Raw genomic sequence first — 26,167 nt, forward strand, 5'->3', positions numbered from 1 at the left:
ACACCTGAGCGAGCCATCCACCAGCGCAGATACTCACACCTCGGTGGGTTCTAGTCCTCAGTTAGTTGGGGTCGCACATGGTGAGTCGTCGCACATGGTGAGTCATCGCACAGACATTGGTGGCAGGGGCAGCTGTGGAGAGTCCGCGTCGGTGAGAGCACTCCTTTCCGGGCTCTGCTCAGCTGGACACAGATGCTGAACCCTGGGGGCCATCCTTTAAAAGGAGAATGATCGAGGGGCAGAAGCACATTTGCGAGGTGCTGGAACAGGTGCCACGCACACTCTCCACAATAGCGCAGAGGATGGAGGAGTCCAACTCCTGCATGAGTGGAATGGTGACACAGGTACGGGAGGGAATCTCTGAAACACTGTCACAGGGATGTGAGGGCATCTCTGAGATAGTGTCGCGGGTAAGTGCGGGAATGTCTGCAATGGAAGGCTAGCCTCCATGGAGCTTCAAGCATGGCTCACAAATGAGTCCATTCAGGCCCTGACAACGGCTGTTAGGACTCAGGGTGAACAACATTCTGCTGCCTTAAACAGGGCAGGCAGATACACTAGCACTGGTCTTACAAGGCTTCCAACATGTTCTCCAAGCTGTCGTCCAGCAGAGTGGTAGGAGTGGTGTGGGCCTGGCCCAGGGGAGGGATGATGGCGATAGCGGACATGGAAGTGGGGACGCCACTCAAAGCGCTTCTACGTCTCATCTGTTGCCCCCCTCTCAACCAGTACTCGCAATGCTGCCTCCTTTCCAGGTGGCCAAGTCTGCCCCTGCACAGGTGCAGGTGGAGCAGTCTTTGGAAGGGCCCTCACAGGCACCAAAATCCAGAGGGCGTAGGCCCAGGGCATGAACGTGAGCAACCTGACACTACCTCTGCTGCAGCCACAGGGGATGCACCACGAAGAAGTAGTCGGAAGCGAAAGGCAAAAGGTTTTGTAAGCACAAAGTGGATGCACCAGGGTGTTTGACGGTTGGTCATGTTTTTTATTTATATTAGCTTTTTGTTAAATTCATATTAAATATTATTATTGTCACCACTACTGCCACATCTTGGCTATTCCTGACTGGCTTCTGTAATAATGAGGTTCACTATGAACGCCGACACTTGATGCCACCCATTGGGTCACTCTACAGCGGGTGTATATAGTTGCAGGACTGTTTTGTGCAGGGAGTGGAGGGGTTGCTGGTGTGGGCGCCGCTCTATCCAGGTGGTGTGAGAACGGGACTCTTCACACTGTCTGATGTTAGGAGAACCATTCACACAACAATAACTCCCTGCCTCACGAACAGCCAGGTGAGCCGCTGTTCTGCCCATGGGTTGCTCCTGCTCCTCCTCCTCCTCCTCCTCCTCCTCCTCCTCCTCCTCAATGTGGGTGGCAGATATGGATGGGGCCTCCTCAAGCGGCACCCCTCTCTTGTGCCATGTTGTGCAGGCGCCTGAAGCGCATCTTAAGCAGCCCTATAGCATGCTAAATTGTAGACCTGGTAGCGACGTGGGCTGTCGTTATAGCGACGCTGTTGGTCGGTGATGGGATTCCTCAGAGGTGTCATGAGCCACCTGTGCAGGAGGTATGCCTTGTCCCCGAGGAGCCAGCCCTTAAGGATGTTCAGTGCGTGGAAGAGGGGTGGGATGTTGGATTCCCAGAGGATGAAGGAATCGTGGCAGCTGCCAGGGTATCTGGCACACACGTGAAGGAATCTCTTGCAGTGGTCACAAACAAGCTGAGTGTTGATGGAGTGATAGCCCTTCCTGTTGATGAACAGTCCTGGCTCATGTGGAGGTGCTCATATTGCTATATGGGTGCAATTGATTATACCCTGCACCCATGGGAAGCCAGCCACAGCGTGGAATCCCACTGCCCTCTCCAGCTGGCTGAGGTCGTCCATGGAGAAGTTGACGTAGTTCGAGGCCCTGCGAAACAAGCCATCGGTGATCTGCCTTATGCCCTTGTGTGCAGACGACTGAGAGACCCCGGCAATGTCCCCGGAGGCACCCTGGAATGATCCGGAGGCGATGAAGTTGAGGGCAGTGGTGACTTTGACAGCAACTTGTAAGGAGATACTGCTCGACCCAGCTGGGAGCAGCTCGGCATGAAGGAGGCTGCAGATGTCTGCGACTATCTGGCGACTGACTGTGAGCCTCCGTATGCACTGCTCCTCAGAGAAGTCCAAGAAGCTGAGCCTCGGTCTGTAGACCCTGTTGCAAGGGTAGTGCCTCCTGTGACTTCGCTCTCTCTGTTGTTGCACTCCGTGCTCTTGTGCAGGTGCCTATGGCGCAGCACTGTGTTGTGGAGCTCCACATGGCGGAAGTGGACACCATGCCTGGTAAGGCTGGTGCAGTTGCTCGTCCTGGGATGTAGTGGTGAATGCAGTCATGGCGCCCCCCCCATCCTGATGGTGTCAGTTTGAGCGGGTCCGCAAAGTAATTAAATATGTTTGAACGGCAGAGTTTTGGGTGGAAAGTGAGAATCTTGAGTGAAAATCAAAGGTCTTGCAGCCAAAACTTTGTCTGAAGTGACAGAGTGCCCTGCTGCAATAATAGACGTTTTCTCCCCACCTGTCAAATAAGCATTTGCATTTCCCACTGGCTGCTGGCTGAAACACGTCTGTTGCAACAGGGAGTGTTTCCCACAGCACGGGAAACACGCTGAGGATACTTCAAAATCGCACCGCTGACAAAATGTCGAGTCAATCAAGTAGTTCAAATACCTCTACTATCTGACAAACTATGCAAATTATCATCCCGCCGGCTTTAATTGCCGGTGGGCCTCCGCATTCGGGAGGTGCGCGCGCACCCTGAAGCGTCACTGGGGAACCTGGAAGTCAGCAGGATGGAGCCGGGCTCCGCACCCGCTCGGCATTTCAGCGATTTTCGGAGCCTCCCCCCGCCCCCAAGGCACCCGCTCCCTCACCTGAAAATCGGCCCCAATGTCTCAGTCCAAATAATCACCACGCAGTGAAATTGGATATCTGCGGATGTCTGCAGATAAGATCTTAAATTCTTCACACCACTGGACCGTTTCCTGCACCAACACTTCTCCAGCAAAGGTTGCTTCGCAACTTTGTGAAGCCACTTGTATGTCAAAGAACTACGCTTGGTAATCCTGCACCCTCAACACTTACGCGGTCCCAAAACCATAGTTCCCTGTGTAAAAGAAAAGGGTAACAGGAAATCCATTGTGGCTCTTCTTGAGAGCCCAAGGGTTAATTTGTCAATTCATGATTGCACCAGAACATGGGAGAACCAATCTCCCAATTTTTCTCTCTCTCTCATTAAAGGACAATAAAACTGCTTATGAGTCAGCAGATTAACATGTTTGGAAGTTCAGGGAGTGGGGAGGAGTCAATCACAATAGCAGTTTTTTTTAGCTGTACTGTCATTAAAACAAAAAATGCTTTAAAGAAGTTCAAATGGATCTTTTTCCAAAAAGTTGTTGTGCTTTTATAACAGTGATAACTTGCACAAAGTTCCTAATACAATTAAACTCTGGATAATACACTTCAGCTACTATAACTTACAACTTTCAAAACATGAGCCATGAAGGCACAAATGATTTACCAATTTTTATCCATCCTTAGTAATTGAAAATCTGTTAAAAACAGCAGAAATCAATAGAATTTCCTTCTTTTAACTTTAAACATTCTATGAAACAATTCTGCAGTACAATCAAACTACTCCAGATCGTTATTACAGGGATAGCAGAGATCCTTTAAGCATTTTTTTTTCTTCTTCATGGTCACTTTGTTTTGACCACAATCAATCACAAGATCAAAGGGTCAGTTTGCTAACAGCTATCACATTTCAGTTTACCGTAAAACATGATTAAACAAAGAGTTACTTCAAAATGTCCCAATACTTTAATACATCAATTCACGCTCACCAATACACAACACAACTTAAAACTTCAAATCACTCAACATTTACTTCAAATCATTAAGCATTTAAGAAAATCAAAATGCCAATTTTTATGTGATAATCTCATGTCTGGAACCAGAGCCCCTCACACAAATAACCAGAATTTTATGTGGCCACAATAAAAGTCTGGTTTTCACATTTCAATAGGTTAGTTAACCTCATTAACTCCAATTTTAATTCATTAATATCAGAATTGAACCTAAGACAGAACAGATAAAGTTATCAATATAGCATGTGCTTACTATATCATCTTTTGCTTCATTCTTTCTTCAGGCACGCCTTTCGAACAAACTGTAAAAATACTGAATAAAACTGCCTTCACAGCTAAACAAAATCTTTGCAATATTACACAAAAGAGGAACACACATAACAAGTATTAAAAAGAGGTTGTAGCCCACAACAGTGAAAAGAAAGCACTGACAATGAGGACAGGCTTTTTAAAGAGACAGTACACTGAAAACAAAAGAACACATTCTGTCGTTGATGATCCTCTCCCTTTCTCCTTCTTGATTCCATCATAGAACCCCATTCTGTATGGACTCAAAGTCTCAAGCTCACAGTCTGTGTCCGTACCCAAGCCTGATAAAGTGAAGGTTGTTAATTGTATCCATGTGATTTATATCAATTAGAGTTAATTGTATTCAGGTGGTGTGTATCAATTGGGGCTCTCTTGTCCATATATAAAAGAGAGCTTATCTGCAGTGTGGTGTATGTAATGTGGAGCTCTGTGAATAAAGGCTTGGAAGCAACTGAAGACCAGGTTGTAGTATTCCATCCTTCACCACCGAGCTAGCCACTTTAGGACAAAGGTTCCTCCATCTTTCTTTTTGTTCTTCTTTCTTCCTCATCTTTCAACTTACCCTTCTGAATTTCAACGTCCTCTCTCAACCTCCCTAATTCCCTCTTTAATTTCCTTCTCCCTTACCAATTTCTTCATCTTGGTCTCTACCTCACACAAATACTGACAAAAGTTCCTTGGCTCTAAATTGGACCATGTAGCGCTCATTGTGTAGGCGCTACGCAAACTCCTAAGGACCCAAAATGACATCTGGAATGCACGCGCACACTTCTAGTGTGACGTGCACCCGGACGCCATATTGGTAAAGGCGTTCGCGCACGCACAGATAACGAGCGCAGGCAGCATGTAAAGTAGGGAGAATACGCGGTAGATCAGTGCGCAATGCTGATTTAAGAGGAGAGATGCAATTTTGGGACTCCACGCTCCAACCAATGCACTGTCTTAACCTCGCACAGGTCTGAAACAACAAGGAGGACCTCCACCAGCGCTATTTAAAGGGATCATGCAGGAATTACAGGTTGGTTGCTGGATTATTGCTTCAGGCTGCTGATGCATTTGTACCTGTTTTTGGAGGTCTCCTATATTTGAATACTGGGACTAGGGGACATAGCCTAAAAATTAGAACCTGGACTTGCAGGAGTGAAGTTAGGAAATGCTTCCACACGCAAAGGGTGGTAGAAGTTTGCAACGCTGTTCCACAAACAGCAGTCGATGCTATTTCAATTATTAATTTTAAATCTGAGCTTGATAGATTTTTATTAACCAAAGGTATTAAGGTATATGGGGCTAAGGGATATGGGGCTCGATTTTAGCGTCGGGTTTCCTGTGCGTTATCGGCGGGGCGGGCTCCAAAATGTCAATTTCCACGTGCGGGAGCGGATCGCGCCAAGATCCCGGCCACTTCCGGGTGCCGCGCTGGGCTGCGTGCGCAGGCCCCGCTGGTGGGAATCCCGCAGGCAATTAAAGCCAGCGGGGTTCCACTTGAGTGTACTTACCTTGCTTGTTGAGGTCATTAAATGAGCTGAATCAGCTGTCAAAACAGGAAGTGTGGGATTTTAGCTTCAACGCAGTGTGTTTCACACACTGGGGGAAACAGTCTCCCTTCAACCGGTCGTGTTCCAGCCAGCAGCCTGTGGCAGCTGCCAAGGTGTACTCCACAGCGGGTGGGAGAGCCCTCACCCACGCAGGAGGCCACCGCGTCACGTAGGGCAACCCCTGCCCTCCACCACCCCCCGCCAAGCCAGAGGACAGACCGACGTGAAACCGCAGCCCCAGTGCGAGGAACCACCTACCTACCCTGCACAACCCCTCAGACCAACACCTGCCAGATGGGTGGTGCGTTGACATCCTCGGAGGACGAACAGGATGACCAGTCCCAGCAGCCTCGCAGTCCACGCCGTCCGCCTCGGAGACGTGGAGCCCCCCCAACACGGTGCTGTGGCACACCCACCTGCACAGCAGGAGGGAGGGCAACCACAGAGAGAGATGCGTCGCAGGAGGCACTACCCTCCGCACAGGGTGTACAGACCGAGGCTCAGCTTCATGGACCTCTCCGAGGAGCAGTGCATACGTCGGCTCAGAGTCAATCGCCAGGTAGTCGCCGACATCTGCAGCCTCCTTAACGACGAGCTGCTCCCTGATGGACCAAGCAGCATCTTCTTACCTGTCGCCGTCAAAGTCACCACTGCCCTCAACTTCTTTGCCTCCGGATCCTTCCAGGGTGCCACCGGCGACATCACCGGGGTCTGTCAGTCGTCTGCACACAAGTGCATAAGGCAGGTCACCGATGGGTTGTTCCGCAGGGCCTCTCACTACATCAACTTCGCCATGGACGAGCGCAGCCAGATGGAGAGGGCGGTTGGATTCCATGCCATGACTGGCTTCCCACGGGTACAGGGTGTAATCGACTGCACCCACATTGCAATACGGGCACCTCCGCATGAGCCAGGGCTGTTCATCAACAGGAAGGGGTATCACTCCATGAACGCCCAGCTCATCTGTGACCACCGCCAGAGATTCCTACACGTGTGCGCCAGATACCCCGGCAGCTGCCACGATGCCTTCGTCCTCAGGGAGTCCACCGTCCCGCCCATCCTCCAGGCACCAAACGCCGGCAACGGCTGGCTCCTCGGCGACAAGGGGTATCCCCTACACACGCGGCTCATGACGCCTCTGAGGAACCCCATCACCGAGCCGGAGCGTCGGTACAATGACAGCCACACTGCTACCAGGTCTACAATTGAGCAGACCATAACGCCTTTGGATTTCTTTTGTGGGTACCCCTACGTGGTGCTACCCCTGTGGCTCCAGCAGAGGTAGTGGCAGGTTGCTCCTGTTCTCGCCCTGACCGGGTAGATGCTTTGGGCGGATGGCCCCTGGGTTTCGGTGCCCGTGAGGGCACCTCCACAGACTGCTCTTCATGCACCGGGGCAGGGACAGACTCGGCCACCTGGAGAGGAGGCACCATTGCGGGTACTGGTTGAGAGGGGGACAACGGGTGGGACGTGGGGGCGCCTTGAGCAGCGTCCCCGCTTCCATGTCCCCGGTCACCATCATCCCTCTCATGGCCTCGGCCCACATCACCCCTTCCACCCTGCTGGACGGCAGTTTGGATGGCATGTGTGAGGCCTTGCAAGGCCACCCCTAGTGTATCCGTCAGCCTGTTTATGGCGGCGGAATGTTGCTCACCCTGAATCCGTACAGCCGTTGTCAGGGCCTGCACGGACTCGATGTGGAGCTGTGCGTGACGCTCGAGGGAGGCCAGCCTGTCCTCCACCGCAGACGCTCCCGCACCTACCCGCGACACTATGTCGCCGGTACCCTCCTGTACCTGCGCCACCAATGCCCTCATGCAGGAGTTGGACTCCTCCATCGCCTGCGCAATTGTGGACAATGCGCGCGGCACCTCTCCCAGTACCTCAGCAATTAGCTGGTGCCCCTCGACGACTCTCCTTTTCACTGGTGGCCCCCTGGGTTCAGCATCTGGGTCCGGCTGAGCAGAGCCTGGAGATGAGTGCTCCCACCGACGCGGACCCTCCGCGGCTGCCCCTGCCACCAGGGTCTGCTCATGCTCACTCATGCACGGTGAATCACCAAGTGCTACCCCAACTAGTTGGCGAGGGGGACCCACCGAGGTGCGTGTCTCTGCGCTGGTGGATGGTTGGCTCAGATGTGACGATGCACCCTCAGAGACCGCCATGTCCTCTGAGGAATCGCCCTCCTCAATCGCAGCGCTCGCAGACGGCCCTGCAAGAGAACAGAGGGCACTATGAGGCATGTGCACCAACGTTACGGTGCACCTGATGGCAGGTGATGATACGGTCACTCGCGTTCATGGGTGGAGTGTCAGCTTTCCCTTACCGGCCGTTTCTGCAGCGACAGACTCACCATCTGCGACCGACAGGCAATGTGGCGTGCGGGCGAGGTCGAGCGCCTCCACCTCTGCGTCTGTGAGGTCTACCAGGTGCGGCGGGCCACCTCCGGTGCGTGCCCTTTCCCTGTTGTTCTTGCTTCTCTTCTCCTGTCAAGGCAAAACACAGATGCGTGAGTGGGTGCATATTGCATAGTGACACGCATCGAGCAGCGGTGTGGGTGGGTTGAGCGTGGGGCAGATGGATGGGAGGATGCGTGTGCCACATGCCCATTCCATTGCATGGGGATTGGGGTGTGTGGTACTGTTCGGGTGGGGACAGGGACGGTGGGTACTTGCGGGCACGGCGAGGATGGTGAGTGAGTGGCTGTGAGGATTGCTGCGGGAGCGCTGTGGTGGCTCTGCAGGAGGGGTTGTGATCTGTTTGGCGTGATGGTGGGGACGGGTTGTGGGAGGGTGCGTTGGTGTACTCACCTTGCCGGACCTAGTGAGGTCATTGAACCGCTTGCGGCACTGCTCCCATGTCCTTGGGGTGTTGGCCCTGCTGCTGACCTCCGCTGCCACCTCTGCCCATGCCTTCCTGGTGGCGGCGGCGGCAGGGCACTTGCGTCCATCCGCAGGGAAGAGCGTGTCCCTCTTCCTCCTCACGCCCTCCAGCATCAGCTGCAGCGCAAGGTCCGAAAAACGTGGCGCAGCCTTTCCCCTCGGGTGAGCCATCATCTGTAGCCTACTGATTGCAGCAGGAGGGGCTTTGGGAGACTGCCCCTTTAAGTGGAGCTCCTACATCGAGTCGACGGTACTGCGCATGCGCAGCCCGCCGGCACGCAGCTGGGGAGCGGAGAACCCGGAAGCAGGGCTTAAGCAGTTCAATTATCCCGCGATCGCGCGGGGGACGCACGCAATTAGCCGTCCGCGTTTTCCACGCTCCCAGAGGACCACCCGCTGGGAACCCGCAGGCCTGCTAAAATCGAGCCCATGGAGTTAGATCACAGATCACCCATGATCTCATTTAACGGCGGAACGGGCTCGAGGGGTTAAATGGCCTACTCTTGTTCCTATCTTCCTATGTTGCTATAATAAAGTTTCAATACTCTACAGGGAGTGGGCTGACAGGCAATAGGAAGGGCACTGGCAGAGTGGCAAGAAATATTGTCATCCTGGGAGAGGGCAGTAGGTTCATGTTCCATGGAGCTGTTGCCATTTGCTGCCTCCTGTCATGCGCCACCTTCTCCTTCAAGAAAGCAGGACATGTGTCGGTGAGTATCCTGCAAGATGTTAGGGTGATGCAGCTGATGTGGTTGAATAGCTGCCAGTGTGTATGACGTGTGAGTTGCGGGTGTGCAAGAGTGGTATTGCGTGAGAGTGAGAGGAAACAGTTGATTGGAAGAGTTGAGTACTGATTGAAAGAGTTTGTTTGTTGGTATGTGGGTGATGGGGGGTGTAGTCCGTGGAGCAGTGGATGGGGCTAGTGGTGCAGTTGTTCATTGACCTCACTCACCTTGACCACTCGCGTCAAAGCATTGAACTTCTTCCTGCACAGCATCCATGTTTGTGGTGCTATGTGCCTGGCATTGATTGCGTCCCCTACTGCCTCCCACTGCCTTGGGAGCATATATCCGGAGGGCCTCGTGCATCCCCCCCACCCTGCGGATATAAGATGCCCCTCCTTCTGTCCACCTCTTGCACTAAGGCCTCTAGTGCATCATCAGAAAACCTTGGTGCACGCTCTGGCGCAGGCCCAGTACAAACTCAGATCGGCAGATTGGTGAGGTCTGGTGGCAGATTGGAGGATGTGGGATTTAGTAGTGCGTGAACTTTATTCAATGTTTTAAAATAACTCAACCGTTTGTAAACATCGGGACGGGACCTGCATCTGTGTTTTGCGTGTGCGATGTCTGATCTCCGTTCAGACTCTGCGGACCCGTATTTTATATTTTGCAAATATCAGAGTCCCACAAATATTGAGCAGCCCAGTTGTTGCTCATTAAAAATTCCAGTTATCCCATCATCACCATGCTGCACTTTATTGCAGCACAGATTCACTTTTGAATTGACTTCCACCATTTCCTGCAGCTACACTGCACCTCCCCTTTAAGAGGTGCAGGCTGCCTTTAAGTGGTGCTAGGCACTTGTAATATCTGGGCCCCCTGCTGGTGAGCAGCCATTCAACTGCTGTAGCGCTGGCTGGACGCGGCAATCAGGTAAATCACCTGGCAGCATAAATGTTACGTGCTGCCTGCATCTCAACACCTGGGCGTGGGTTAATCGTGCACCACGACCCCTGCGCCCAGTTTTGGTGGGTTATCCAATATAACCGTCCCCACCATGTTCTCCTGGATATACTTTGCATCTTATTTTTACATCATTCCTTTACAGCCTCTGTCTGCTGTGAAAGGACTCATTTTAACTCCTCACCCTCCTGCATAATTTCTTTCCTATTTCTCTTTCACTTCAAACTTCCATTCTGTCATCTTTTGACACGAATCCCCTGGACTCCCTGTAGTGATGGCCGACACTATAGCGGACTGGCATCCCGGTTTACCTTGCAACTCGTAGACTTTAAGTCTGCATTTAGTATGGACGGCCTCCCTGTTTGGTTTATCCACTATCTCTCTAAGGGGTCCCCTCGCGTTCTCCAATTCTCACCTCAAATCACCATTCACCTTTTCTAACCTACTGATTTCTTCCTTAGTTCCTTGTATCCCGACTGTGAGTGCGGCCCCGGTATCACCATTATTATGCTGTTGTTGTAACATAAATGATAAGTCCTGTGACCTATTAACTTTTTGTACTAACATCTGTTTTACTTGGCAAAGCTCCTTATGCAGGTTGCCTCTTAGCTGGTTGCCCTGATGTGCACAGAGATGAGCAGCATAGACCAACAATTGTCTACCCTTCTCCATTATAATCTTTTTCTTGTCCACTTGTTTCTGGACATAATTAACACCTTTTTTCCTCATCATTCCCTATCATAGACAGTAATTCCTCTTGTTTCTCTAGTTGCTTTAATAATGTCTTCTCTACCTCCATAGAGTTGGCCATCATGGAACACGTTAACTACTGGCAGGTAACGCAAGTTAACTGCATGCCCCTAAGGTTTCCTTCCCAAACTGACATACTGATCAAATAGGTCAGCTCTATGACCTCGTTTAAAGAAAACAAATATCACTATATGTCAAGTCCTGCCCGTTTGTCTGAAAGATTCGACTTAACTTCAATTGGATCTGGTGATACTTTATTAACTTCACATGAAAATCAACACATGCACGTGTCTAAGCAGTAGTTAACAGTACAGAACAAGAATTATATTACCCGGTGTGTCCACTTCGTGCTCCTTTCACTTCAACACTAACAAATTCCCCCAATTATACCCCAAAAGAACAGAACTGCACGAAAATACATCCAATTAAGTATTTCCCAAAACAGCACGTACTTGTCCAGATGGGACAATATGTTGTAACCCCCTTATCTCTCCTTATTCTTAGCACAGTGTTTCTCAGTTCCTGCAGTTGATGGATCATCCTGTAGACCTTGAAGCTAACGGGAGTTCTACTGGAAGGAGTGAAGATACCATTGCATTCTTCCCGCACCCCCCCCCCTCCCCCCAGTTTGCATTAACGGGATGCTCATGGCTGTTAGGCATACCGTAGCTGCAGTAAGTTAATTCAAAAGCAGTCTATTTGGTGACAACAATTTCAGCTAAAGCTTTGACTATATAACCCTTTCAAGCCTGGTTCCCCATAATACCTTTTAAACCTGTATTTCCTTACAGCTGCATTGTCACTCCTCACAAAATTCTGCGGCATGCCACAAACTGTGATGATTTTGGAGACCTAGTGTGAAAAGCAACACCCCACCCAAGCAGACCAAACACAGTAATTGTTGTTGTAGCATCCCTATGGTGTGCTGTGCAGTAATTCAGGTGGTGGGGTGGGCTTCATTTTATTTTCACTGCTGCTGTGTTAGTACTATCTAACTGGAGCCATCAGTCAAGAATGTAAAGTGTAGCACCAGGGCAACAGCCATCAATTCATTATTTTAGGATCTTCCAATAATTCAGACACTGGCAGCATATAATAAATACATAATGGCTGCTCCCTGGATAACAAATGTTAACACGTAGGAATAAAATTTGTGTTCAAAAACCACCTGAACATTTATGAAGTGGCATTTCTTCCTGTTCTAATATCCGTTAGGCTTGAGTGGAGCCTTGATGGTCATATGGGTTCCATCTATTATGTCCTGGACTCTTGGGAAGTCTATCAGCCAAAATAGTTTGTACCATCTCCAGTTAGTGTCTGCTTTCCAGTGAGAAAATTATAACATGTTTCTTCTGCCAAAGAAGAGTCAATCACTTGCTTTATAAAGGTATGAACTACAGAATGTTTTATCTGGCAGATGTCCTTGTGGTAATTTGGGAGGATTCTGTTGCATAGAAGCTTAATGCCTTTCAGAACCATAGACGAGCTGCCCTAGTTCTAAATGCTGTCTATAGGTTAGCCCACAGGAGATGGCATAGCTGAGTTATTACTTTCACAGTGAAGCAGAGATGGTGAAGACATCATGGACTGAATTTCGAGCATTCAGGGAGGGCGCAATGGTGGCGTTTTTTTACGCCTAGGATTTGGTGTGGAATCTGGTTCCACCAGGATTTCACCCTGAGAGCTTTTACTGGAGAGTGGCCTTCAGACCCAAATAGGGCCAAACACCTTTGGTGCACCTGCTGCAACAGGACCCCCATTTTCTCATCATCAAAGGAAGCAGTGTGACTGACATGTTTCTGCTGTGCCACTGTGAACAATTAGTCCACTTTTATGATACCACCATCACAAACATCCCTTTTATGGCAATTTGCTGCACTTTAAGTGCTGCTCCCTCACCGTATTTTGTGATACGCAGCCAAGTGGGCCTTTGCGCCTCTGGGCCTTTGCCTGTAGTGGAGTCAAAGGGGCCAGGATTTATAATCATAAAATTCAGTACGATGGTAAATTTGTGCTTTGGGTCAGCACAACCTCTTTTACTGGGATTGCAAAATCTGGACTATAACCTAGGCTGACATTTCAATGCAGTACTGCGGGAATACTGTATTGTTGGAAGTGTGGTCTTTTCAATGAGATGCTAAACTAAGGACCTGTCTGCCTTTTCAGTAGACATAAAAGCCCCGATATTTACAGGGAGGCGGGAGGTTGCAGAGGCTTGTGTTTGTGGGGGTGAACCCGGAAATGCTGGGAACACAGAGGTCCTGCCGAATTTAACGGCAGGACCTCATTATACTTTTTTTACACCGTTTTCGCCTGCCAGCTGGCCAGATTGAGAGGCTGGCCAGCCGGGGGGGGGGGGGGGGGGGGGGAGGGGGGGTGGGGGGGGGTCAGCCGATTGTGGCAGAAGTTTTGCTTGAGGGGCTGAGGGGAAGCACTCCTGCTGCTCCTGGCCCATAAGCAGTGCTCTAAAAAGCAATTACTTGCTTGATCCGGCAGCTCCCGCCTCCCTTTAGCTGCTGGATTTTCTGAACCCTGGGAAACCCAGCCGGTCAACGTTAAATTCAAATGGCTAACAAAATCTGAGGAATGGAGCCTCATTAATATAGTATAATCCCGCTTCTGAGCGGGTTACTCGGGTGCCCCCAAACCCGCCGCGGTTAAAACGGAAGTATGCGCGTTCGTGGTGGGTTGGGTCGGGTTTCATATATTTGCCGATTTAACCCCTCCCTCTCTGGCCTGTCGTGGAAGAGGCTAAAATTCCCCCCAAAATATCTCATGGTACTTTTTGAAGATGGATGAGCTGTCCAGGTATGCTGGCTAGCATTCCACCCTCAACTATCAACGCTAAAAACAGTTTAATTGGTGATTAATTTCATTTGCTGTTTGTGGAATCTTGCTGTAAATTTGTTACTATGTTTGCCTGCACAATAAGTTACTACATTAGAAAAAAAATCATTGGATGTGAAGTGCTTTGGGACATGTGGAGGATGTGATAAGACACTATATAAATGCAAGTTTTTTTCCTTCATTCCTTCCTAGTCCTGACTGACTGACTGCTTTTGTGCAGATTCTTCACTGATTTAATTTAAGATGTGACACTGATTTTGGAACAATGGTGTGTCAAGTGATTAGATGCTTCTTTCAGGCAACTGATGAAATTAATTTCCAAGACAGTTGGGATGCAGTAGACTAACTATGTATTGGCACAGGCACAATGGAACTACAACATTACAATGTGCTACCATACATGTTAATAATAGAGTTCAAATGCATATTAATTAAGCTTATTCGCAACACGCAGCATTTGCAACAAGGTATATTAATTGACTGCACATATAGGAGTAAATGGGTATGATCTAATTGTCATTAGAGATGTGGCTGCAGGGTGACCAAGACTGGGAATTGAATGTTCAAGAATATTCGACATTTAGGAAGGTCAGGCAAAAAGGAAATGGAGATAAGGTAGCGCTGTTAGTAAAGGATGAGGTCAGTACAATAGTGAGAAATGATCTTGGCTCAGAAGATCAAGATGTAGAATCAGTTTGGGTGGAGCTAAGAAACAGCAAGGGGCAGAAAACATTGGTGGGAGTTGTTTATAGGCCACCAAATAGTAGTGGTAATGTAGGGCACGGTATAAAGCAGGAAATTAGAAGTGCATGTAACAAGGGTAATACATTAATCATGGGGGACTTTATTCTACATATTGGTTGGGCAAACCAAATTAGCACTAATACTATGGAGGACGAATTCCTGGAATGTATACGAGATGGTTTTCTAGATTAGTATGTTGAGGAACCAACTAAGGAACAGGCTATTTTAGATCTAGTATTGTGCAATGTGAAAGGCTAATTAATAATCTTGTTATAAAGGAGCCCTTAGGGAAGAGTGACCATAATATGATGGAATTCTTCATTAAGTTTGAAAGTGATGTAGTTCAATCCGAAACTAGGGTCTTAAATCTAAACAAAGGAAACTACGAAGGTATGAGGTGCAAGTTGGCTATGGTTGATTGGGAAACTACATTAAAATGTATGCTGGTAGACAGGCAATGGCTAGCATTTAAGGAATTAATACATAATTTTCCACAAATATATATTCCTTTAAGGCACAAAAAGCCAACAGGAAAAGTGGTCCAACTGTGGCTAACAAGAGAAATTAAAGATATTATTATATATTATAAAGTTGCCAGAAAAAGCAGTGAGCCTGAGGATTGGGAGAATTTTAGCAAAGGAGGACCAAGAAATTGATAAAGAAAGGGAAAATAGAATGTGAGAATAAACTAGCGAGAAACATAGAAACGGACTGTAAAAGCTTCTGTAGGTATGTAAAAAGGAAAAGACTGGCGAAGGCAAATGTGGGTCCCTTACAGACAGAGATGGGTTAATTTATAATGGGGAATAAGGAAATGGCAGAGAAATTAAACAAATACTTTGTGTCTGTCTTCATGGAAGAAGACACAAAAATATTAGAGAACCAAGGGACTGGCGAGAATGAAGAACTGAAGGAAATTAGTATTAGTAAAAAAATAGTACTAGAGAAATTAATGGGACTGAAAGTTAATAAATCCCAAGGACTTGATCTACAGCCCAGGGTTTTGTAAGAGATGGCTATAGAGATAGTGGATGTGATAATTCTATAGATTCTGGAATGGTTCCTGCAGATTGGAGGGTAGCAAATGTAACCCCACTATTTAAGAAAGGGGGAAGAGAGAAAACAGGGAACTACAGACCTGTTAGCCTGACATCAGTAGTAGGGAAAATGCTAGAATCTATTATAAAGGATGTGATAACAGGACACTTAGAAAATAATAAGGGGGAACCAGTGGATGTGGTGTATTTGGATTTTCAGAAGGCTTTCGATTAGGTCCCACAGAGGAGGTTGGTGAACAAGGTTAGTGCACATGGAATTGGGGGTAATATACTGGCATGGATTGAGAATTGGTTAACAGACAGAAAACAGAGAGAGTAGGAATAAATGGGTCTTTTTCAGGTTGGCAGACTGTGACTAGTGGGGTACTGCAGGGATTAATGCTTGGGCCCCAGCTATTCATAATCTATATCAATGATTTGGATGAGGGGACCAAATATAATATTTCTAAGTTTGCTGATGACACAAAAGTAGGTGGGAATGTGAGTTGTGAGGAGGATGCAAAGAGGCTTCAAGGGGATATAGACAGGCTAAGTGAGTGGGCAAGAACGTGGTAGATGGAATATAACATGGAAAAATGTGAAGTTGTCCACTTTGGTAGGAAAAACAGAAATACAGAGTATTTTTTAAATGGGGAGATTGGGAAATATTGATGTTCAAAGGGACCTGGGTGTTCTTGTACATGCATCACTGAAAGCTAACATGCAGGTGCAGCAAGCAATTAGGAAGGCAAATGGTATGTTGGCCTTTATCACAAGAGGATTTGAGTACAGGAGTAAAGATGTCTTACTGCAATTATATAGGGCCTTGGTAAGACTGCACCTGGAGTTTTTTGTACAATTTTGGTCTCCCTACCTAAGAAAGGATATACTTGCCATAGAGGGAGTGCAACAAAGGTTCACCAGTCTGATTCCTGGGATGGCGGGATTGTCGTATGAGGAGAGATTGAGTAGAGTAGGCCTGAATTCTCTAGAGTTTAGAAGAATGAGAGGTGATCTCATTGAAACATACAAAATTCTCACAGGGCTGGACAGAGTAGATGCAAGGAGGATGTTTCCCCTGTCTGGGGAGCCTAGAACCAGGGGTCACAGTCTCAGAATAAGGGGTAGGCCATTTAGGACTGAGATGAGGAGAAATTTCTTCACTCAGAGGGTGGTGAATCTTTGGAATTCTCTACCCCAGAGGGCTGTGGAGGCTCAGTCATTGAGTACATTCAAAACAGAGATCGATAGATTTCTAGATATTAAAGGTATCAAGGGATATGGGGATGGTGCAGGAAAATGGCGTTGAGGTAGAAGATCAGCCATGATCTCATTGCATGGCAGAGCAGGCTCGTGGGGCCGGATGGCCTACTCCTGCTCCTGTTTCTTATGTTCTTATAGATTTCTAACATTTATCTGAAAGAGCAAGGCAGCACATGACCTTGATGGCTTGAAACAAAAGCTGGAGAGAAAAGAAATCTCTAAAATTAAATGGGTGGATTCAAGCCATCAACTGTCGATTGTTTTACTTGTACGAAGAAATTATTAGAGGTCCTGGAGAAGGGTCGTCTCACAATGTAATACTTTGAATAGCATAAGTTATACAAAGAATGGATGTTTTTGATTTTTAAAATTTTTTGTTTGTATTGTATATATAAAGTTTATTTTTAATTTTTTTTAGTTGCTTCCAAGTCTTTATTCACAGAGCTCCACATTACACACACTTATCCATATATGAGAGCTGATCTAGGATGTAGAGAGCCACACCTGAATACAGTTAACTAATTGATATAAATCACATGGATACAATTAACAGCACAGATTATTAACAAGATTGAGTCCCTCTCCCCCCCAAGTACTATTATTTTTAAGTATATACTACTCAAAATATTGGGCTGATTTTGGTACCTCTCCCAAAAGTGCACTAGTCAGGCAGAGCGTACTTTGGGTGCACTCTGGTTGAAATGACCTGATTCCACCTGGATCTCTGGATTCAGGTCATTTAAATTAATCAGACATTCCCCTGGTGCAGGCCTACTCCTGCCAGGACTTTGCATCTGGAGGTGGGGAAGAGAGACTGAGATGCCTGCAGTAGCAATAATGGCTGTTGGCTGCAGAGTCTCTGGTCGCTGTCTAAAGACAGTAGCTAGAAGTCCCCAGCCCAGATTCTGTTTTTAATGGTGCTGATAAAGAGGTTACTAACCTTCTGCCGTGCTCTGACATTTGGTTCCTAGTCCCTACTCAGATCCTCCAATCTGAGTGGGGCTGGGTACAAGGTCTAAGAACCAGTTTGTCTGGGCTCAGCTCCAAATGGGTGGCCACCCAGTTTACAGACAAGAAAATGAAGCAGTAGGTGCAGTTATGCCCCTCCCCCGCCTCATTTGAATGCCGATTGAATGCTGCTTCTTGAAGGAAATCCTAGAGCACAGAGGTGGAGATCTGGCATTACATGATTCCACCCTTTTCCCCCTACTTGGAGGAGAGGGTAGGGGAGAAGTCTTTACAGAGGTGATTGGTAGCAGAGTGGGTTACTGCATTTTTACTGAATGGCTGGATTCCCTAAAGTGCAAGGAGTCATAGATTGTAACCATGAAGTCATAAGTGTCCTCTCCTCAATCCCAAGTCAACAGGAAAGGATTCCACTTGCCTAGTATCCAGCTTGTTTGTGACCAGCTGTACTGTATCATTCAAGCAACTGGTCACTTCATTTTAAAGCATTCCACGTGACATCACTCTTTCAACCAGAAAGGCAAGTGTCTTGATAAATCCTGGGAGATTAAGGCTACCCCCCACAGCCACAGCTGCTAACACTTGTGCATTCTGTCAGGACACCAGCTGAGCACAACCAGGTCCATTCTTCCACCAGAGAAATAATAGAGAACATTATTTGGAATGTAAGCTGCACACTTCAGATGCCTGTTCAGTCTGGAGCTGCAGTTTAATATAGTCCAACAAGGATCTCAAGCGTAGTGGTGGTGTACTGTATGCTGACAATGTGCCTAACAGAGGAGGAAGGCAGCCAAGGGCAGTAGGAGAAATCAAGCAAATGAGCAGCACCAGCAGCATGAAGAGAATGAAGAGGACATCCCATTGCTGGTTACAAGACACAGTAATTCCAATCTGACACCTTCTTTTGACTACTACATCTGCTCACTACATGAACAGTCCTGTCTTCTTCTTCCCCATCTCATCACAAATATGCTTTCATCTACTGGACGTTACCTTTCAATATAAGACCAGATATTACTGCTCAATATAAGACTCTTGGGGCTGACTTGGCCCTCGTCTCATGGACCTGCTACAGGCTGCATCTCTTGTGCTGTTGTATGGACAGCGTGGCTCTACCTTTTTTCAAGCCACATTTGCAAGCATCTAAGAGAGGGCACACATATGCTGCTACCCTGAAAGACAGCAGTATCATGTGAGTGCCTTCATGCCATGGTTCTGCCATGTGAGTGCCTTCATGCACTGGTTCTGAATGGCCACTGATCAGCAAGAAAGCTGACAGATCAGTACAATCAGATATGGGATTAGATTAGATTAGACTGGGCTTGATGGCCGGCGCGGACACGATGGGCCGAAGGGCCTCTATCCGTGCTGTATAACTCTGACTCTATCACTGAAGCCTGTGTAATGCAAAGCCATCCATCATGGTGCAGCAGATACTGGCTTTGGGCTCTCCATTTGCTCTACCATCTGCTGTACATTCTAGGAGACTGTTCCCAGTGCCTGCACGTACTCGTGAAGCTCTACAAGTATCTTATTAAAAGCAGGACCCATGAGATCTGGGTCCTGAGGCTGACATCCCTGACCGTTCAGTCAAGAACATCTATCTTCTCCATTTCCACCCCAACTTCACCTAGCCACTTGCACTCTGTGCATCACTCCATATGCTTCCCTCTAGTTCATTGTCTACCGCCCCTTGACTGGATGTCCCTGGGCTAGTGTTTGGCAAGGAGAGGGTGAATGACAGCATATGCAGTGGTGAGACCGCACCTGGAATACTGCATACAGTTTTGGTCTTCATACTTAAGAAAAGACATACTTGCTCTCGAGGCAGTACAAAGAAGGTTCACTCGGTTAATCCCGGGGATGAGGGGGCGGACATATGAGGAGAGGTTGAGTAGATTGGGACTCTACTCATTGGAGTTCAGAAGAATGAGAGGCGATCTTATTGAAACATATAAGATTGTGAAGGGGCTTGATCGGGTGGATGCGGTAAGGATGTTCCCAAGGATGGGTGAAACTAGAACTCGGGGGCATAATCTTAGAATAAGGGGCTGCTCTTTCAAAACTGAGATGAGGAGAAACTTCTTCACTCAGAGGGTAGTAGGTCTGTGGAATTTGCTGCCACAGGAAGCTGTGGAAGCTACATCATTAAATAAATTTAAAACAGAAAATCGACAGTTTCCTAGAAGTAAAGGGAATTAGGGGTTACGGGGAGCGGGCAGGAAATTGGACATGAATTTAAATTTGAGGTTAGGATCAGATCAGCCACGATCTTATTGAATGGCGGAGCAGGCTCAAGGGGCCGATTGGCCTACTCCTGCTCCTATTTCTTATGTTCTTATGCAGTGTAGTGCAGGCAAGGTTCAAACTAGTGAGCCTAGCAGATCTTTTATTTTCCTCTGCTTCTTTTTATTGTGACATTGTGAAGAGGAGAAGAAGAGAGGTTACAATGGATTGCACAGTTTACCTGAAACTTATAGTAGAAACAAAAACATGTGGGTTTATGATGTAGCTTGCTGACAGCTTATATGTGGTCTTATAGTATGAGAAAGAAGAGATCAGAATGTCATAATGAACTTACCAGTAACACCTGCCTTCTGACTTCTCTGTTTTCATCTCCTTTTGCAGTGCTTCCTCCTTGTAGAAAGTGGGGGGCCTGAGGTTGGGGTGACAGGGGGTGTCACCACTTGTAGCCAATTTTCCCCTTGCATTATAGACTGTGTTAGCCTTTAAGTAGAATGCAGACAGTGTAGATTTCTTCTGGTATCCATTGGATGCAGTCCAACCCAGGTGTCAGCAGACAGATTATAACAGAGTGATGACAGGTGCAAGAAATAAGCAAATACTTATAATTTGAGGCTTTCTGTGGGGTCCCATGCATGTCTGTGAAGAAGTACTTGCAGGTGACATATCATGATGTAAAAGCCCCTGCAGAACCTCTTGGACATTAACAGTAAGCACTTCAATGCAGTTAAAGAAAAATTATTGTAAGTGGCAAACATGTTTATTACAGTGCATTATTGGAAGACATGGCTGATCTGAGTACGGTTGTGTAGTGGTTATATTACCGGACTAGTAATTCAGAGACCTGAACTGATAATCCAGAGAACATGAACTCAAATTCCACCAGTTTGAGAATTTGAATTCAGTTTAAAATAAAATCTGGAAATAAAAACCTGGTCTCAGTAAAAAAAAAAGTGACCATGAATCAATCGGATTGTTGTAAAAACCCAACTGTTTTACTAATCTACTTTACGGAAGGAATCCTTGGCACCACCTTAATGATCAAGTTTGACGAATCTGTCATGCACGTAACAAAGCTTTGGATGGACAATAAAAGTATATTTATGTTTAGCATCATTTTAGCAAGTGTAGATGTACCCCCTCGGTTTTCTCACTGATCCTCAAAGACCTTAATTCAGTCTGCAGAGTTGAGATGACCTCGTCTCTACCCTCCCCCAGTTCTCAGCCTTTGTCACCATTACAAGTGTGCAATATTCAATTCTGTTTATGCAATGTATTTTACATTGTCATTACCCAGTCTGGCCTATATGTGACTCCAGTCCACCACCAATGTGGTTGACTCTTAACTGCCTTCTGAAGTGGCATAGCAAGCCACTCAGTTGTACCTAACTTAGGGTAACTAGGGATGGGCAATAAATGCCAGCCTTGCCAGTGACATCCACATCCCAAGGATGGGAAAGAAACACTTCTTACCTTGCCTGACCTGGCAAACTTGACATGTAAATTTGCAGAGAGAAGCAAAGGCTGCACAATATATATTACCAGGTTTAGTAGGATGAAATGTAAACTGTAAATGGAAAAGCAGGTCGAAAAATGGTATGCTGCTGCAGTATTTGAACACAGGTCAACCTTATCTAGCTTGTAATAATATTTCAGAAATATTTTCATTACCTATCTAGTGCAAGATACTGCTAAACAATGCTCTTGTATGAAGTTAATAAGCAGAGCATGGTTGATACCTGCAATCTCCTTGGATAGGCATTCCTATTGATGTATGTTGGTTGGCACTTACTCCCATCTTTCGGGTAAGCTGTTAAACTGGTGCTGCCTGACCAGTCTGGCATCCCTCTGTTGGCCCTCCTCTTCTTCCAAAGAGTAAAGTTACAAGGGAATTTCCAATGGGAAGCCTGTTGTGATGTGTCTGAAAATGGGAGGAAGGGGGAAATGGCAGCCCCACACCAAATGTCAAAAAGGTATTTGATAATGTAGTTGGCAACAGCAGTTGCTTGGATATGTTGCCATCATTCACATTTTATTAGAATATGCCTGCCCATCACTTCTGGCAGAAAAACCCGGAAATGGAGGGGGCGAACAGTGAGGTGCTGGTGTGGCTGATGTCTGCTGCAGTGAACTGGTATAACTCATGCAGAAAATCCTGCCCCCACAGTTTTGGGCTTACACATGAAGAATGGACAATTGTTTTTTAAAAAAAATCAATATAGCCCCCTTACAAGAGGGTTGCTGGAGGCACCCTCAATCTATTTCCTCGGGTGTGGACCCAACACTACCCTGGCCTGGTCCAACTACCTTCTCTGGCTTTACAGCAATGGTAGATGCCACAGGTGCACCCATAGTGGTGCTGTTGCCCGCCATTGGCTTGATAATTAAGGGATTTCCCTCCGACCCTACAACTTTGGCAGGATCAGCAGTCAGAGTTGGCAGGTGGGCACATTTGGGTTCTTATGCTGGAGTTAGTAGCCTCCCACCCCCCAGCAAAAATTTGGGGGCCTATTTTTAATATACTTAACTGTGAAATTGAAAGTGCACAAAATATAAAGGCAATTATTTCTGGGACCAATTTCAATTGTAGGATGGGCAGTGGGCAGGGTGATTTCACCATTTGCCTAATCCCACGAACAAGCGGCCTGAACCATTTATATGGTCAGGCCTTATTTGAATTGGATCGGGGAGCAGCCAGCAATCAATGAGTGCTGACAGGCAGCTCATCGATTGGGGGGAGGGGAGGAATACAGCGGCTTCTCCACAGAGACAAGCTGGAAGTTAAATGTGACAAAGGGGAAGCCTCTGAGCGGCCTTCGTGGTTGGGAAGATTTTTGTGGGGATGTGAGGAGCATTCGTGCTCCTCCTAGCCCAAGAAAAATCAGTGGCACCACGGTTTCTGTCCTGTTTTTTGGAGTGGCCTGCAACGTTCTGTTTAATGGCTGTTGGTTAGGCTGCCGTACATCCAATACACGCTCCACCCATTGGTACCTGAAAATTGCTTAGGGATCCTACAACCAGGGTAGGACCCCAATTTAAATATTTAAGTAAGCCTGTTTCGGGCAGGAATGCTGGCTTCCCGTTTTGTCACTCACTGAAAAATCAAGTCTGGTGGGCCTTGGGTGCAATTTCCGCAGGAAATTTTTTAAAACTTCTGGTTGCACTACTGCCCCATTCATGCCGAAAATCAGGGCTGCCGGGAGACAAGAAGCACCCTCTATTTTTAGGATTCCTCTTTCAGGTAGATCAAACCTTTATATTTTCATTTAATAAACCTGGGTTCAGTTCTATAACGTCTCACCAGTTAGCAATCAATGAATGCCCATTTAGAGCAATGGCAAGAACAAAATCATGTGGTTGCACAGTACATTGATCAAACTGTATTATGAAGTGAATCACTCACTGGGATCAAACTGTACTGTGAAGTGAATCAATCACTGGGACCATGCTGTAACTGTGAATTATACTGAATTAGATACTGGGATCAGACTTCATGTGAGCTAAAGTGATCATACTGCACTGTGAACTGAAATTATTCACTCACTAGACAGATTTATGTTGAGCCAGAATTAATGAGAAACATGAAAAAATTAGTTTATGCCATGTTGAGTTTCTGGATAATTACTTCTTAATGAATATATGTAATATTACCTCAGCCAAAGCAATGGGGCCATTATCATAGACACATACAGCTTTAGTATTGAAACTTATAGGGACCGATTTTCAACTTTCTTTCTCACCTGATAAACAGGCGTCTGGCAATTGAAAATCAGAGGGTGGGGGCCAGGGGCACGGGGCGGGGGGAGCACCTTGGCCCGCCTGATGTAATTTTAGGTGGACCTTTAAATGGGCGAGTCTGAAACGGGCAGGAAGCTGCTTAAATATGCAAATCTTGGTTCTATGCCAGTTGGAGGACTCCGATTGCTATTTTTTTTGCTTGCACCTCCTTCAAGGCTAGTGTAAGAGCAATCTGCGGTATCAGTTAATGTAGTACCCACTTATGTATCAGACAATTTACTGATACATAGGTCAGCATGCCCAGCACTTTAATTTAATTTTTCACTGAATAACAACAGCAGAATGACATGGCTGTCCAATGTCACTCTACTGCAGCCTTTTCCAAAATAATTGTAAACAATTTTACAACACCAAGTTATAGTCCAACAAATTTATTTTAAATTAAATTCCACAAGCTTTCGGAGGCTTCCTCCTTCGTCGGGCGGATGGTGGAAATGATGATTTCCAAAATAGAGGGATCTGCAACCCATCCAGTGGGGTCGATTTTAACCCCACTTGCCCAGCGAGAATGCTGTGAGGGAGGGATTAAGATCAGGTAGAATCCACTGGCTGACCTGGAGCTGCACCGTTCCCGCCCGGCGACATCTGATCTTCACTGACTTTGAAGTTGACCGAGGCTCCCGCTGCAGTCAAGCAAGGGCTTAACTTAAATGTAAAAGTTGCAGCCCAATTATGTCATTGGTGCCGCAACGTGATTAACCTGGCGGTCAGAAGAGGGCAAGATTAATAAATGTAAGGAGTCGTACAACACCAGGTTATAGTCCAACAGCTTTATTTGAAATCACAAACTTTCGGAGCTTTGCTCCTTCATCAGGTGAAGTGAGGAGGAGTTGCATAAAGGCACAGCATTTATAGTCAGAGAACAATGCCTGTTGATTACAGATAATCTTTCTAACTGCCCTTTATCACACCTCGGCAGACAGATAATCACAGCAATCCAAGGAGTGTTCAAACAGGTTAGTCAGGGAAACATTACATCCAAGAATACTGAGGTGGGGTCACCAGGGGTCAAATGTAGCAGATGCTGGGGTTTGTATTAAAATCAGATAACTTTTTTTTGCTGGAAATCGCAGCAGGTCCGGCTGCATCTGTGCATGGAGAACAAGCCAACTACGACTTGAGTCTTGATGACTCTACGTCAGGTGGGGTTACACGTAGCGTGACATGAACCCAGGATCCCGGTTGGGTCGTCCTCATGGGTGCGGAACTTGGCTATCAATTTCTGCTCGATGATTTTGCGTTGTCATGTGTCTCGAGGGCCGCCTTGGAGAACGCTTACCCGATGATCGGAGGCTGAATGTCCTTGACTGCTGAAGTGTTCCCCGACTGGGAGGGAACCCTCCTGTCTGGCAATTGTTGTGCGGTGTCCGTTCATCCGTTGTCGCGGTGTCTGCATGGTCTCGCCGATATACCATGCTCCTGCAACGTATGAGGTAGACAACGTTGGCCAAGTCACAGGAGTATGAACCATGTACCTGGTGGGTGGTGTCGTCTCATGTGATGGTGGTATCTGTGTCGATGATCTGGCTTGTCTTGCAGAGGTAGCCGCGGCAGGGCTGTGTGGTGTCGTGGACGCTGTTCTCCTGAAAGCTGGGTAATTTGCTGCAAACGATAGTCTGTTTGAGGTTAGGTGGCTGTTTGAAGGCGAGTAGTGGAGGTGTGGGGATGGCCCTAGCGAGGTGCTCGTTGTCATCGACGACTCCTGTGACTTGGCCAACGTTGTCTACCTCATACGTTGCAGGAAAGGATGCCCCGGAGCATGGTACATGGGCGAGACCATGCAGACACTGCGACAACGGATGAACGGACACCGCACAACCATCGCCAGACAGGAGGGTTCCCTCCCAGCCGGGGAACACTTCAGCAGTCAAGGACATTCAGCCTCCGATCTTCGGGTAAGCGTTCTCCAAGGCGGCCTTCGAGACACACGACAACGCAAAATCGTCGAGCAGAAATTGATAGCCAAGTTCTGCACCCATGAGGACGACCCAACCAGGATCTTGGGTTCATGTCACGCTACGTGTAACCCCACCTGACGCAGAGTCATCCAGACTCAAATCGTAGTTGGCTTGTTCTCCATACACAGATGCGGCCAGACCTGCTGCGATTTCCAGCAAAAAAAAGTTATCTGTTTTTAATACAAACCCCAGCATCTGCTACGTTTGACCCCTGGTGACCCCACCTCAGTATTCTTGGATGTA

The 26,167-nt window shown here is 47.3% G+C and overlaps 1 long non-coding RNA gene across 1 annotated transcript in view; it reads left to right on the plus strand.

The window, feature by feature from the left end:
• LOC137334514 (uncharacterized) overlaps positions 1–25,829 on the plus strand; it is a 40,541-nt gene extending 14,712 nt beyond the window's left edge. The window contains exons 2-3 of the long non-coding RNA XR_010966166.1: positions 5,172–5,233; positions 25,713–25,829. This is a non-coding gene — a long non-coding RNA (uncharacterized lncRNA). The remainder of the gene's footprint in view (positions 1–5,171; positions 5,234–25,712) is intronic.
• The last annotated feature ends 338 nt before the right edge of the window (positions 25,830–26,167 follow it).

This window comes from Heptranchias perlo, chromosome 1 (assembly GCF_035084215.1).
Source record: "Heptranchias perlo isolate sHepPer1 chromosome 1, sHepPer1.hap1, whole genome shotgun sequence".
Classification (NCBI taxonomy): domain Eukaryota; kingdom Metazoa; phylum Chordata; class Chondrichthyes; order Hexanchiformes; family Hexanchidae; genus Heptranchias; species Heptranchias perlo.